Consider the following 14,243-nt stretch of genomic DNA (forward strand, 5'->3'; position numbering starts at 1 on the left):
ATGCTTAGGGACAAGATCTTGTTATTTGCACAGCAAGGTGATGAATCGTTTTGTGAAGCATGGGAGAGATTCAATGGGCTGCTAAACCAATGTCCTCATCATGGGATTCCATTGAAGCTTCAAATGCGTATGTTTTATAAAGGACTAACCCCTTCTAGTCATAATATAGTCACCAATTTTGCAGGTGGTTCTTTTAAAACCAAAACTCCAGAAGAAACGTACGAACTCTTTGAGGAGATAGCAATGGAGACCCAACATACGGATACAAGAGGTAAACGTGTTATTAGTGGTTCTAATGATGCTTCTAGTGTGCAGATTTCAAAACTGGAACAAAAGCTAGATGCTCTTCTTGCATTAAACTCAAGAAACCCTCCGAAGGAAGTGTGTAGCATCTGTGAAACTCATGACCATGGGACCACTGCTTGTCCACTTGGGGCTGGATATCCAGAATTTGTGCAAGAACAAGCTAAGTTGGTAAATTCCTACAACCAAGGTCCAAGAAATGATCCATACTCTCAAAGTTATAATCCAGGTTGGAGAAATCATCCAAACTTTTCATGGAGAAATACCCAGAATCAAGCAAATCCCCCTTCATTCCAAAGACCACAACAATCATCATCATCATTGGAAGATATAATGAAGCAGATGGCAATCAACCAATCCAATTTTCAGCAAACTACACAAGCTGCCATCTCCAAATTGGAAGTCCAATTAGGCCAAATAGCTGCTGAAATAACTCAAAGAGTGCCTGGGAAATGGCCAAGCCAAACTGAGATCAATCCAAAGAACCCAGAAGCCAAGGCCATTCATGTGCTCAGATCAGGTAAGATCATTGATAATAAAGATGATTCTAATATTTCAAATGATGTTGTGATTGTAGAAAATGAAGAGGAGGAGACCATGGCCACGGAAGGAGAACAACTCAAAACTTCTCAATCTGCTCCTAAGGCCAAATCAGATTCTCAGAAATCCGATCAATTCCAATTGCATAAAAGGGATGACAAATTTGTGCCACCACATCTTCAAGAAGATAGATGCGTGCCACCCGCTCCATATGTTCCACAGATTCCATTTCCAGGCCGTCTTAAGAAAGCAAAGCAAGATAAGGCTTTTAAAGAGATTTATGATATTTTGAGTAAAGTTAATATCAATTTGCCTTTGCTTGATCTTATTGAACAGATTCCTGCATATGGAAAATTCATCAAGGACTTGAAAACTCACAAGCTCAATTTCGCTCCAAATGAAGGAGTAAAGCTCGACCAGAATATAAGTGCTGTATTGCAAAGGAAGCTTCCACCAAAACTAAATGATCCTGGCAGCTTTGACATTCCCATTAACATTGGAGGCAAGAAGGTTGGAAGAGCCATGTTGGACTTGGGAGCAAGCATCAATCTAATGCCATATTCAGTATATCAAGAGCTTGGCTTAGAAGGGATGAAGAAGACTTCAATGCGACTTGAACTAGCTGATCATTCTATAAAATATCCAAAAGGTATTGTAGAAGATATTCTAGTTCAAGTTAATACACTAATTCTCCCTGCTGATTTTGTAGTGATGGACATGGAAGACAATCCAAATAGAGATCGTGTTGATCCCATTCTCCTAGGCAGGCCATTCATGGCCACTGCAGACACAATCATCAAAGTGAAAGATAGCACCCTTTCCATGACTGTTTTGGGTGAAACTGTTGAATTTAAAATGCTTAATGCTCGATCTCAACCTTCTATCTCTCTTGATTCTTGCTTTTCAATTGATGTTGTGGATCATGAGGTTTCTTCCAAAATTTTGCAGAGAAAGTCTAATGATGCTCTAGAAGCTGTCTTAACACAAAAAGAGGAAGATCTTTGTGAACTGGAGTTCCAAGAAGTGGTGGCTGCCTTAGAAGTGTTTCCGCCATACCCACCATCCTTTAGGCCACCAATCGAGCCTCTTGGACCATCATCCATGAAATTGGAGCCATCCATTGTCATCCCACCAAAGCTAGAACTTAAACTTCTTCCCAATCATCTCAAATATACATATTTGGGTGCTAACGAAACTCTCCCTGTTATAATTGCTGCAGGTCTCTCCTCACATGAAGAAGAGAGCTTAATTAAAGTTCTAAAAGAGCATAAAACAGCCATTGGGTGGACCATAGCAGACATCAAAGGAATTAGTCCAAGCATGTGTATGCACCGAATTTTAATGGAAGAAGACAGCAAACCATCCCGTGATGCCCAAAGGAGGCTAAATCCCAACATGAAAGAGGTGGTTAGAGCTGAAGTTTTAAAGCTACTCGATGTATGAATCATCTACCCAATTTCAGATTCTAAGTGGGTGAGCCCTGTGCAAGTTGTTCCAAAGAAGTCCGGAATCACTGTTGTGAAGAATGAGAAGAATGAGCTAGTTCCTACACGAACTGTCACTGGTTGGAGAGTTTGCATTGATTACAGGAAGTTGAACACATCCACTAGAAAAGATCATTTCCCCTTGCCTTTTATTGATCAAATGCTTGAACGTTTATCTGGCCATGCTTACTATTGTTTTCTTGATGGTTTTTCAGGTTATAATCAAATTCCCATTGCTCCCGAAGACCAAGAGAAAACCACATTCACATGCCCATTTGGTACGTTTGCTTATAGAAGGATGTCATTCGGTTTGTGCAATGCCCCTGCAACTTTCCAAAGATGCATGATGTCAATCTTTTCAGATATGGTGGAACGATTCATTGAGGTATTTATGGATGATTTTTCAGTTTTTGGTTCCTCTTTTGATAATTGTCTTCACCACTTGTCTCTAGTGCTTAAAAGATGCCAGGAAACAAATCTGATTTTGAATTGGGAGAAGTGTCACTTCATGGTGAGACAAGGCATTGTACTAGGCCATGTGATTTCAAGCAAGGGAATCGAAGTGGATAAAGCCAAGATCGACCTCATCTCAAATCTTCCACCCCCTACCTCTGTTAAAGGAATTAGAAGCTTTCTAGGTCATGCTGGATTCTATAGAAAGTTCATCAAAAATTTCTCAAGCATTACAAGGCCATTGTGTAATCTCCTTGCTAAGGATGCTGTTTTTGAGTTTAATGAAGCTTGCATGGAAGCTTTTTCTACCTTGAAGAGGGAGCTAACTTCAGCCCCTATTATCATAGCTCCGGATTGGTCTTTACCATTTGAAATAATGTGTGATGCCTTTGACTTTGCTATTGGTGCAGTTTTAGGTCAAAAGAAGAACAAGCTGCCCCATGTGATTCATTATGCTAGCCGGACCTTGAATGATGCTCAAATCAACTACTCCACAACAGAGAAGGAGTTGCTTGCTGTGGTTTTTGCTTTAGAAAAATTTCGTTCTTACCTTGTTGGTTCTAAAGTAATTGTTTATTCTGACCATGCAGTCCTTAGATACTTGCTCACTAAGAAGGATGCCAAACCACGCTTGATTAGATGGATTCTCTTGCTGCAAGAATTCGATTTGGAGATTCGAGATAAGAAGGGATGTGAGAATGCGGTAGCTGATCATTTGAGCAGAATTGTGGTTGAAGAAAAAGGAGGAGTTGTGCTACCCTTGAATGAGACTTTCCCTGATGAACAACTATATGCTGCCCAAGTCAAAGAGCCATGGTATGCTGATTTTGTTAATTATCTTGCTTGTGGTGTTCTTAGAAATGATCTAACTTCTCAGGATAAGAAGAAGTTCTTTTCCATGGTGAAACATTATGTCTGGGATGAACCTTTCTTATTCAAGCATTGCCCGGATCAACTCATCAGAATATGTGTTCCAGAAGAAGAGCAAGAAAGCATACTTAGGCATAGCCACGAATTGGCCTGTGGAGGTCACTTTGGAGCTAAGAAAACAGCACTTAAAATTCTGAAATCTGGTTTCTTTTGGCCCATTCTATTTAAAGATGCATTTAGTTTTTGTGTTAAGTGTGATAGGTGCCAAAGGATGGGGAACATAAGTCGCAGGAATGAAATGCCATTGAATAACATACTTGTTGTGGAGCTCTTCGATGTGTGGGGTATTGATTTCATGGGACCATTCTCATCTTCCTTTGGTTATACTTACATACTTGTTGCTGTTAATTATGTGTCTAAATGGGTGGAAGCTATAGCCACCAAAACCAATGATCATAAGGTGGTGCTAAAGTTCTTGAAGGATAATATTTTCACAAGGTTTGGTACTCCAAGGGCTGTCATTAGTGATGGAGGCAGCCACTTCTGTAACAAGCCATTCGAAGCACTCATGAAAAAGTACAACATCACCCATCGAGTCTCTACACCATATCATCCTCAAACTTCTGGTCAAGTGGAAATAAGCAATAGAGAAATAAAGCACATCCTGGAGAAGGTGGTGAACAATACAAGGAAAGATTGGGCAGCCAAGCTCAATGATGCATTATGGGCTTATAGGACAGCATATAAGACTCCCATTGGAATGAGCCCTTATCGTCTTGTGTTTGGGAAAGCTTGTCACCTACCAATGGAGCTTGAACACAATGCCTTTTGGGCCATCAAGAAGTTGAATTTTGATCTGGACAAGGCTGGCCATGTTAGAAAATTTCAGCTCAATGAATTGGAAGAAATTAGACATGAGTCTTATGAGAATGCAAAGCTTTACAAAGAACGAACCAAGAGTTACCATGACAGAAACATTCAACGGAAAGAGTTCTCCAAAGGTATGTTAGTTCTTTTGTTTAACTCACGTTTGCGTCTCTTTCCAGGAAAATTGAAGTCTAGGTGGCTTGGGCCATTCACCGTGGTCAATGTTTCTTCCTATGGAGCTGTGGAAATTCAAAACCCTAAAGATGGATCAACTTTCAAAGTAAATGGACAACGTTTAAAGCCATTCTATGAGGGAATTTCAGCTGGCATTCAAGCAGGCCATGTGGTGGATCAACTTCCCTTTGTACCATCAACTTAGCTGATTACATAATGTCTTGCCAAGACATTAACTAAGGCGCTTCTTGGGAGGCAACCCATGTGTTCAAGAAGAAGGTGCTTGGTAGCAATCGACCTAATCGCATCAAGGGGAAGCATTTCAATCCTTTCTCTTTACTTGTTTTGTTTTTATTTTAGTCATTTTAAGTTTCTGTTCCTTTTTATAAATAAATAAATTTAAAAAATAAAATAAAATTTCATATAAGCTAACTTTTGGTAACCCCAGTGAGCACCTCCGTCAATACAGTGTCTAGGAGTTCTTTAGGCGACACCTTCGGTGTCTAAGAAGTTTGGGTTTTAAGCGGGACCATTGTGACCCCTCCAACCTTCCCGGATCCCCTGGCTGTGTTTCCTAAACCTTCTTCTAAACTTTTCCCTTTATCATTTGTTTGTTCTCAATCATCTTTTGTATGCTTTCACATTGAGGACAATGTTCAATTCAGGTCTGGGGGGAAGGTTTTCAATTTCAATTTTCTTATCCATTTGTGTTTTCAATTTTCGTTCTCTTGTCACTATTTTTATTTTATTTTATTTTATTTTTTTAAAAGAATGTCATACAATCAATGCTATGGAGCTGCTATTTGAGGTTTTCATATCAGAATTTTGCACTTCACAAAGCTTTTGCTCTTAGAATTCTGGTGGCTAAAGTACCATGCTCAAATTCTTGAAGGAAAATAGTGGAGACTACCCTAGTGAGCTATATCGAGCCTAATTGCTTTCTTGAGAGGGTTTAAAGTGTTCTATTTCTCATCCATACTTATTTTCTTCAATTCACTCTAATTGATCTCATCATTTCATTTTGATTGAATACTAAGGATGATTCTCTTTTACAGATATCATGTGCTTGCTCTCATTCATGAATGAACTCATTGAAGTGATGCTAGGCTATGTGTGTATAACCATTCTATGTGCTTTCTTTTCACCCTACCCATATGTGTGTTCCATTAGCCCTCTTGAAGCCAAACACTTAAAGCCTTTTTCTTCTATCACCCTCATCATTTCCCTACCTTTGTATCTCAATCTGAGATACTTGACCTATTGTAGCCATACCCTAGTAACTTAGAAATATACCAAGGTTTGCCAACATAAAGTTTGAAGCAAGGAAGTTGCAGCCATGTACCTAAATAAAAATTTTGTGTGAATCTGTGCAATAAAGTAAAGAAGATGCGGATCAAATCAGCAAAGATGAAAGTGTTTCAATATGATCTAAGTGTGAAAAATAAAGTCTATGCCAGGTGATACCATGAAGTTTGCTGCCATGCCAATCTAAATCAATGATGCCTTGCAGATTAATGAAGCATGCAACCTTGGTATGTTCTTAAGTTATTTGTTTTTCCTTCCAATTCTTCCATTTCCCCTAAACCTTAGCCTTTCATTACAACATTGTGAAAGACCTAGTTGATCTTTGAGGATGTATTCATGGGTGCTGGTAAGTATGTGTGTATCTCTATTCTTAGTATTTAATTCCTTTCATGAGATCTAACCAAATTTGTGCTTCTATTTCATACACTCACTTATGCTTTCTTGAGAGAATTAAAACATAGGTTCTGAGTGATTGAGTGTTATCTGTGAGAATTAGAGTCGAAGCATGTTCTCTATTCAAGGTTTGAGTGTGCTTGCTTTGAAACTGTGTGCCTTTGAGCTATAGCTTCCACTTGTACACACTGATTGATGACCTATCTTGGCAACTCTATGGTGTTGGAGGTATGACTAAAACTTTCTTTCATTTTCATTAGTTGATTTCAAAGTTGTTTTTCTAACCATTTTGTTTTGTAGAGTTAGAAAAACGTTTGTGGGTATCGTATCTATTAAACCCTCAGGAGACACAACTCCTCCTACTAGGGATGCCTAGAGGTTTAAAGGCTTGTTGCATACGCTCAATGCAATCGAGTTACCTACGAAAGTGGTCTAGTTAACTTCTTGTTTTGTTTTTATCTTTGTTTCTCTTTTGTTTTGCTCGAGGACTAGCAAAATCTAAGTTTGGGGGTGTGTTAAGCTCATAATTTCATACATATACATGCCCAATTTACTTACTTATTTTGCTTAGTTCCTATAATTCTAAGTTATTTCCCTCCCTTTGTGTGTTTTGTAGGCCAATAGAGCAAGAGAGCATAATTCATGCAATTCAAGCATGTTAAGGCCTAATTTGGATGAATGGAAGAAGAGCTTAAAGACAAACTCATTTTTCCTACAGCCCCTTGCCAGTCCAGTTTCGTGGGTCACATTGCAAGATCTGTTTCAGCAACCTACACAGCTCGGATGAGGCTGCATTCTTCATGAAAGTTGTTCCAATGGGTGTGTACTATAACATATCCAAAATTCAGCCCCATTGGATAAATCTGGAGTCCGTCACCTAGCAAACACAGATCCATGCTCAGGATGGATTTTTGTCAGCGAGCAAACTGAGTTAGAATTTCATTTCGGACTTATCTTCTTCATCCGAGCTTGGATTGGGCCAATACTTGTGTGGTTGGATCAGACACATTCTGAACTTCACAATGGACATCTTAAAGTCGTCATTTGCTTAAGAGAAGCCCAAGTTGTAAGCCCTTGAAGTTGCTGGTCATGCTGACCTCAGGATGAGCTGGTTGGAAGCTTGGTCATGGTGAGCTAGGCATGAGCTATTGTTTCTGGTTGGAAGCTTGGTCATGGTGACATGAAGATGAGCTAGGGCTGCTGGTGGGATTTATTGGTGAAGTGCATCAACCAATTTAGATTTTATAATGCAAGTGTTGAATGCATTAGCCATATTGAATTCAGATTTATCACTCCCCTCTCCCTATAAATACCACATCCATTCCACATTCAAGAAACAACAAATCCTGGGATTCACAACCCCACAATTCACTCCAGCCATCCTCAAACACTCTCACAATCCCAAACACTCCAGCAATCACCAAAACAACTCCAGCAAACCTCTCTTCCATTTCCCTACGAATTTCATCTTTCTTAGCCATCACCACTCACTCAAACTCATCCCAAATCACCTCCATATCCTTCATACATCTTTCTAGAAGTGGGGAAGCTCTTGGAGAAGCATTAGAAGTGGAGAAGCACTTGGAGAAGCCTTGGACACCACAAGAACTTCAGAAAAGGGTTTTTTTTACTCTTATTGCATTCATTATGTTTTCTTATTTATGTTCAAGTCTCTTTTCCATTATGAGTAGCTAAATCCATAACTAGGGCTTCGATGTAACCTAACATGAATATTTTGGGTTTATAAGTTTGGAGTTTCAAGTTTGATTCATGATTCATGTTCTTATTCATTATGCTTATAAGTTAACATGCTTGTTTGAATGATTGATCACCATTAGAACTTGTTTGTTAACTATCTTGGTTTGAATTAAGAGTATGCACCATGCTTTAATTTGAATTGAACTATGAATAGGAAGAGTATGTATGGACATTCGACAACAGGGATTAGATACATACTTGGTTGTTTAAAATGTTCTTCTATGCTTAATGGGTTCCTAATGCTTAATTTTAGGTTAGACAACAAATGATCAAATTAGGGAATTAGGAACACAAGGTTAGGACCAAACACCATGGCCTAATCATACTTTAGCTAGAATCAATCTTTGAATCTGAATTAGACTTGTTACTTGAATCTTTATAACCCAGAATTGAATTGTTATGGTGAATCGAATGCCCTAGTCTCCAAACTTGTGTTTTAACCTTCAAAACCACCCTTTGTTACTTTTGTTTACTTGCTTTCCGTTGCAATTTCAGTTTGTTCATTTCTTTCTATAATCACAAGCATTCTCACTTCAAAGTTCATTTTAATCTTGCTGCATTTGTTTTCAAACTCACTCTTGCTTTAAATTCTGTTTTAGATTTAACTTCCTAACTTCTTGAATTCGGTAATCTAAAGTACATAACTAATTTGAACTTCTCAGTCTTCGTGGGTACGACCTCGTACTTGTCTTGCTATACTACTAATTGCCCCGTACAATTGCGAGTTAACATATTATTAACAACAAAGATGCACCAGGCTGAACAGGCTACTATTGGAGTTGAAAGAGCCATAGAGATAACTGCTATTGAGATTAAGGCCAATAACATGACCTGTCATCTTGTCACACTCGACGCCGTCCCACGAGCAACAACTGGTATTTCCTCCTGCAGCTGGTTTCCATGATGAAACCTTTGGATAAGCACCTTTAGAACGTGAAGCATATTTGTCAATAATAAAGCTCTCCTTGAACTGCAGCAAGGCAGAGCTCTCCTCGGCATGGCAAGATAGCTGCTGCAAAGAGTCTACAAAGTTTGCAACCACAAGATGAAACAACAACAGAACTAGTAGTTTCGAGAGCATGCGAATCGACAGGTGAATCCTCATAATGTTTTGATATTTTTTGTTTGCACTCTTTGCAAAAGAATCATCTATGAAAGTTAAAGCTATAGAGAGCTATCTATTTATAAATTGGCATGATCAAATGGTTGAGCAATAGAGGCGTAATATGGTTGAGCATATTTTGATCAATAAAGAAGTGATTGGAAATAATAATAATAATAATAATAAACTCGAGGAGTAATGTTTTCACACTGCAAATGACTAAAGTCAACAATACAATCAAGAAGCAAAGAAAAAAAATGGTTATGATAAATTACATATATGCAATTTGTGATATTTTCAATTAAAAAGACCACGAAACTCCAAGTCAATTTGCGAAATTGATGAGACCAAGTGTAAATTTCCAAATTAACGTCTTCAAGGGGCCTTATATCAAACATGCTCGTCACCATGTGCCCAAGACGACATCTCCTTGGACATAAGTACGACACAAGGCAGCCATTTGGTTTTCGACATCACCTTTCCATCTAATATATACTAACTAGTGTGTTGTTGGTTTCACTTTGTTCTTGTTAAAAAAATAGTAGAAAGAGAAGACACGGACCAAGGTAGAAGAAAGGAACAAGACGAAAAGAACAAAAAAATTAACATGATGCATGCATAACCTTTGTTTTCATTACCAAACCACTTCCCAAGTCTGCCAAAACAAATAGCAATGGATCTCCACACAATCCTTTATTGACATATATATCGATCAAAAAAGAAGTATTTAAGACTCCAGATGACTTAAGTCAACAACTCAGATCTCATTAATAAACAAGTGTAAATGCAACCAAATATTCATTACAGAAAATTCCACAAAGAAGCTAGCTTTTGAATTTTTTTTCTTTTTGCTTGAAATTCCACAAAGTTGGTAGAGTCTTATGCACGTCACCATGTGCTCTGGACTTCATTTTAGTCTTCATAAACTTGGGATTTTGACAAAACTCAGAATTTCTAAATTGACATGAACCAATTCCCGTGTTTGGACAAAAAAAACATAGATTTAGAAATTCCGCGTGGGAAAAAACATGGAATTTGGAGATCATAAATCCCAACTTTAAATTCTATTTAAAAGTCATCATTTCTAAAATCCCAAGAGAGATTGAGTTTTTAAAAAAGATAACTTCACAAATAAAGGTTAAATTCCATGTTTTAAATCAGTCATCCAAACAAGAAACTTTACAAATTCTAGAACATTAATTTCCGTCATTTTAAATTCCGTCATTAATGAAATCCTTTGTACTTTTAAATTTGCTCATCCAAACGCACTGTTAATGAATTTGAAGTCTTCGTATTTCAATCCTTTTGGTGAATTCTAAAGTGTAAATCAATAGTTTTAACTTACATCTTCACAAAATTTAAGTTAAAAACATAAAAATACGAAGTGAGGTATTGCTTCATAAAAATACGCACTGTTAAGGAATACTTGTGAGGTCGGGTTCATTTTCGTGCCTTTCTCCCCATTCTCAATTACCCCCTGAGAGAGAGAGAGAGAGAGAGAGAGAGAGAGAGAGAGAGAGAGAGAGAGAGAGAGAGAGAGAGAGAGAGAGAGAGAGAGAGAGAGAGAGAGAGAGAGAGAGAGAGAGTTAATTAAAAAGGCATTCAGAATTCAAGTGAGTTATTGCTTCATTATTTGACTCCAAGTCAAGTCGTCCAATTACTCCGTAAATAAGGCATTCTGATTCAGATACATGTTATTTGATCTTTGTTATGCATCAAGACTACATATATAGTTTCCATCAGGAGGATCATTATACTAATTAAGTTCCTTATTTTCAAACTTATTTGACTTGAAGTCAAGTCCAATGACCTAATAGTCATATGTTAAGAGATAAGTACCGCACTTAATCATATCATATGTCTCCGCTGGGCCATGCCATCTGTGCTTTGGTCTTTGCTAATCACTCTGGATGTTACCTGGCCCTCCGTTTAAGTCAAGTATGGACCGATAAAGACATCCAATAGCTTTTGGTCATCGACACACCCAAGACGACATCTCCTTGGACATAATTAAGTACGATACAAGGCAGCCATTTGGTTTTTGACATCACCTTTCCATTTAATATACTAGCTAGTGTGTTGTTGGTTGCACTTTGTCAAAAAATCTACCAATTGATCATCGGACTTCACGAAAGAAAACTAAATCACTTTAGCCTCAAGCTTCTGTTTGATAAAGTGTCGATCCACCTCAACATGTTGAATTTGGATTCTATTTGATGCGATCATGTTGAACCGGATTCTGTTTGGTGGGATCATGTTGAACTAGATTTACAAAATTAAAGTTAAAAACATAAAAACCTTGCATACTTTTGGGGTCGGTTTCATTTTCGTGGCTTTCTCCCCATTCTAAATTACCTTCCTGAGAATTCACCAGCCATACAAAACAGAAAAAGAGCTTGATTTGGAGAGAGAGAGAGAGAGAGAGAGTTAATTAAAACAACAAGGGAGGAAGACTGATTCAGAAAAAAGAAAAGAAAAAAGGGTTGAAAGGGAGAGAGAACGGATGGGACTTGGAATAAATTTCAAATTTCAAACAAGATGGGGATGGGGAACAATGATGGTTTGAAACTTGCATCTACTTGCATTGCAAGAACATGTGCTTGACTTCAAGTATAAGTTAATTCATTTGACTCGAAGTGAAGTCGTCCAATTATCCCACAGAAAAGGCATTCAAATAGATCATTATACTAAGGACCAATTTGGGATTGCTGTTACTTTTAAAAAAGTTGCTTATGTTGTGCTTTGAAAATAATTAGTTGTAAAGTAAAGCAGGTCCATGTTTGGTTAACAATATTTTTAAAGTGTTGTTAATACAAAAAGCAGTGTCAAAACCGTTTGGTAAATTTTAATATGACACTGTTGTAACTGTGAATAATGACTAAAATAGACATGATGTTGAAAGTGTTATACACTAATGATGTGGTGGTAGTGGTGGTGGTAGAAGTGGTGGTGAAAAAGATGGAGGTGAAGGTGGTGGTAGAAGTGGTGGTGAAAAAGATGGAGGTGAAGGTGGTGGTGAAAGAGGTGGTAATGAAGGTGAAGGTGGTGGTTCTGGTAGTGGTGGTGGTGGTGATGGCGGTTGTGAAGGTGGAGGTGGAGGTGGTGGAGATGGTGGAGGTTGAGAAGGAGGAGGAGATGGTGACATGGTTGTTGTGGTGGAGGTGGAGGAGGAGGTGGTGGTGGTGGTGGCGGAGGAGGAGGATGTGGTGGTGGCGGCGATGACGGTTACGGTGGCGGAAGTGGTAGAGGTGGTGAAAGTGGTGGTGGAGGTGGGGGAGTTGGATGTGAAGGTGGAGGTGGTGTCATTTTAAAAAATTAATGATGGTATTTTGGGAATTAAAAAATTCCTTAAAGGCTCATCGCTTCTTTTGAAAGCAGCTTTGAAAAGCAACCCAGAACCTACTTCTAAAAGCTGCTGTTAAAAGGTCACTGCTTTTAAAATAATCGGGATATTTTATTTTTACCAAACCCATTAAACTGCTTAACTTTAAAGTGAAGCAGATTTTTGGCTAAAAAAAGCAATCCTAAACGGGGCCTAAGTACCACACTTAATCATATCATATGTCTTCGCTGGGCCATGCAATATGAGCTTTGGTCTTCGCTAATTGCTTTGGATGCTACCTGCCCCTCTGTTTAAGTCAAGACATATATGTACGGACCGAGTATGGAGCATGCTGAGGGCAACTAGAACTATTAGGGTTTCACCAAGAGGACGTAGGCACAAGGCCGAACCTTTATAAATCTTTGTGTTCTTGTGTGTTTGCTTTCTCTCTTCGGTGTGCTTGTATTTTATTCTCAAAGGGGTTTGTCTGTGTGCCATCGCATAATCCATCAACGACAAGGTCTTGAAGTCTTTCCGCACAACAAGTATGTACCTTTAAGCAAAGACAAAAATGTACCCATCTAGGAGAGCCTGGACAAAGGGAATAGTTGCATTGCATAGTCAAAATAGAAGCTAAACTAAAAGATCTAAAACAAAATTATTATTATTTGGTTTGGTATGATAAAACTGTACATATGTTCCATTCCTATTGAAATTCTTTTTTTTTTTTTTTGTTGAAACGCAGCGATTTGGGGAGGGGGGCACTTTTTCCTGGTTTTTCCTGGGATTCGAAGGGTGAACAAGGGGGGAGGGGGGGGGGGGGGGGACCCCTCGATCTCCTGTTGAAATTCTTTGGCATGGTGGAGGAGGACACACTAGACTACAGGACGACATCCGAAGGAGAGCACAATGACATGAGAGCTCCATGAACATTGTCAGGTTGATAACCATTTATGTTTTCAATCTTTAGTTTTCATTTTATAAAAACTGAATACATGAAACTTATTTGGTAACTATTTTCAGTTTTAAGTTTTATATGGATCTTGGAAATGAAATTTTTCTTTGTGTCAAATTGTGAATTTGATGTCATAGAATGAAAGTGCATGTTCAAAAGACTACGTAACACTTTTCGTCGAAATTTTAGGAGTTAGAAAGAAGCTTTAGTGAATTTTGAATTATGAGGTCCCGAGCAGGGTCCGACTTTGACTTTTGAGTGGCCCAGGGCCAAAAATTAAAATGAGGCTCTTTCTCTTTGTATACAATCGTAGTGGCTCAAGTATAGTAGTTTTATTAAACTAAAATAACAAAAGTACATAAATCATATTTTGATTATTTGGGCTAATTAAACTAAAATGGCAAAAGTACATAAATCATATTTTGATTATTTAATATTTAATATTTTTTAATTAAACAAACTGACGGAATTGAGGCATTAGACTAAATTTGTTAACTATTGCAAATGCGGTGATGAAATCAGAAAAATTAAAATTACGGGGACCAAATTTGATTTCGAGCAAAACCCCAGTAGTGAAAAATGTAATTAACCCAATTTTTTTTTAGAGACAGAGAAAAGGCAAGAGAGGACTGATTCAGGCCAAAAAAAAAAAAAAAAGGGTTGAAAGCAAGAGAGAACGGGGGAACACAATTATATCGAACACGATGGAAAGAAGGC

At 38.1% G+C, this 14,243-nt stretch overlaps 1 non-coding gene across 1 annotated transcript; it reads right to left on the minus strand.

Moving 5' to 3' along the window:
* Positions 1–107, minus strand: LOC148296847 (small nucleolar RNA R71). Its single transcript, XR_015834185.1, has one exon. It is a non-coding gene; the product is annotated as a small nucleolar RNA R71 (small nucleolar RNA).
* Positions 108–14,243: the final 14,136 nt, after the last annotated feature.

The sequence above is a fragment of the Prunus avium genome, chromosome 2, assembly GCF_965620075.1.
Source record: "Prunus avium chromosome 2, drPruAviu1.hap1.1, whole genome shotgun sequence".
Taxonomy (NCBI): domain Eukaryota; kingdom Viridiplantae; phylum Streptophyta; class Magnoliopsida; order Rosales; family Rosaceae; genus Prunus; species Prunus avium.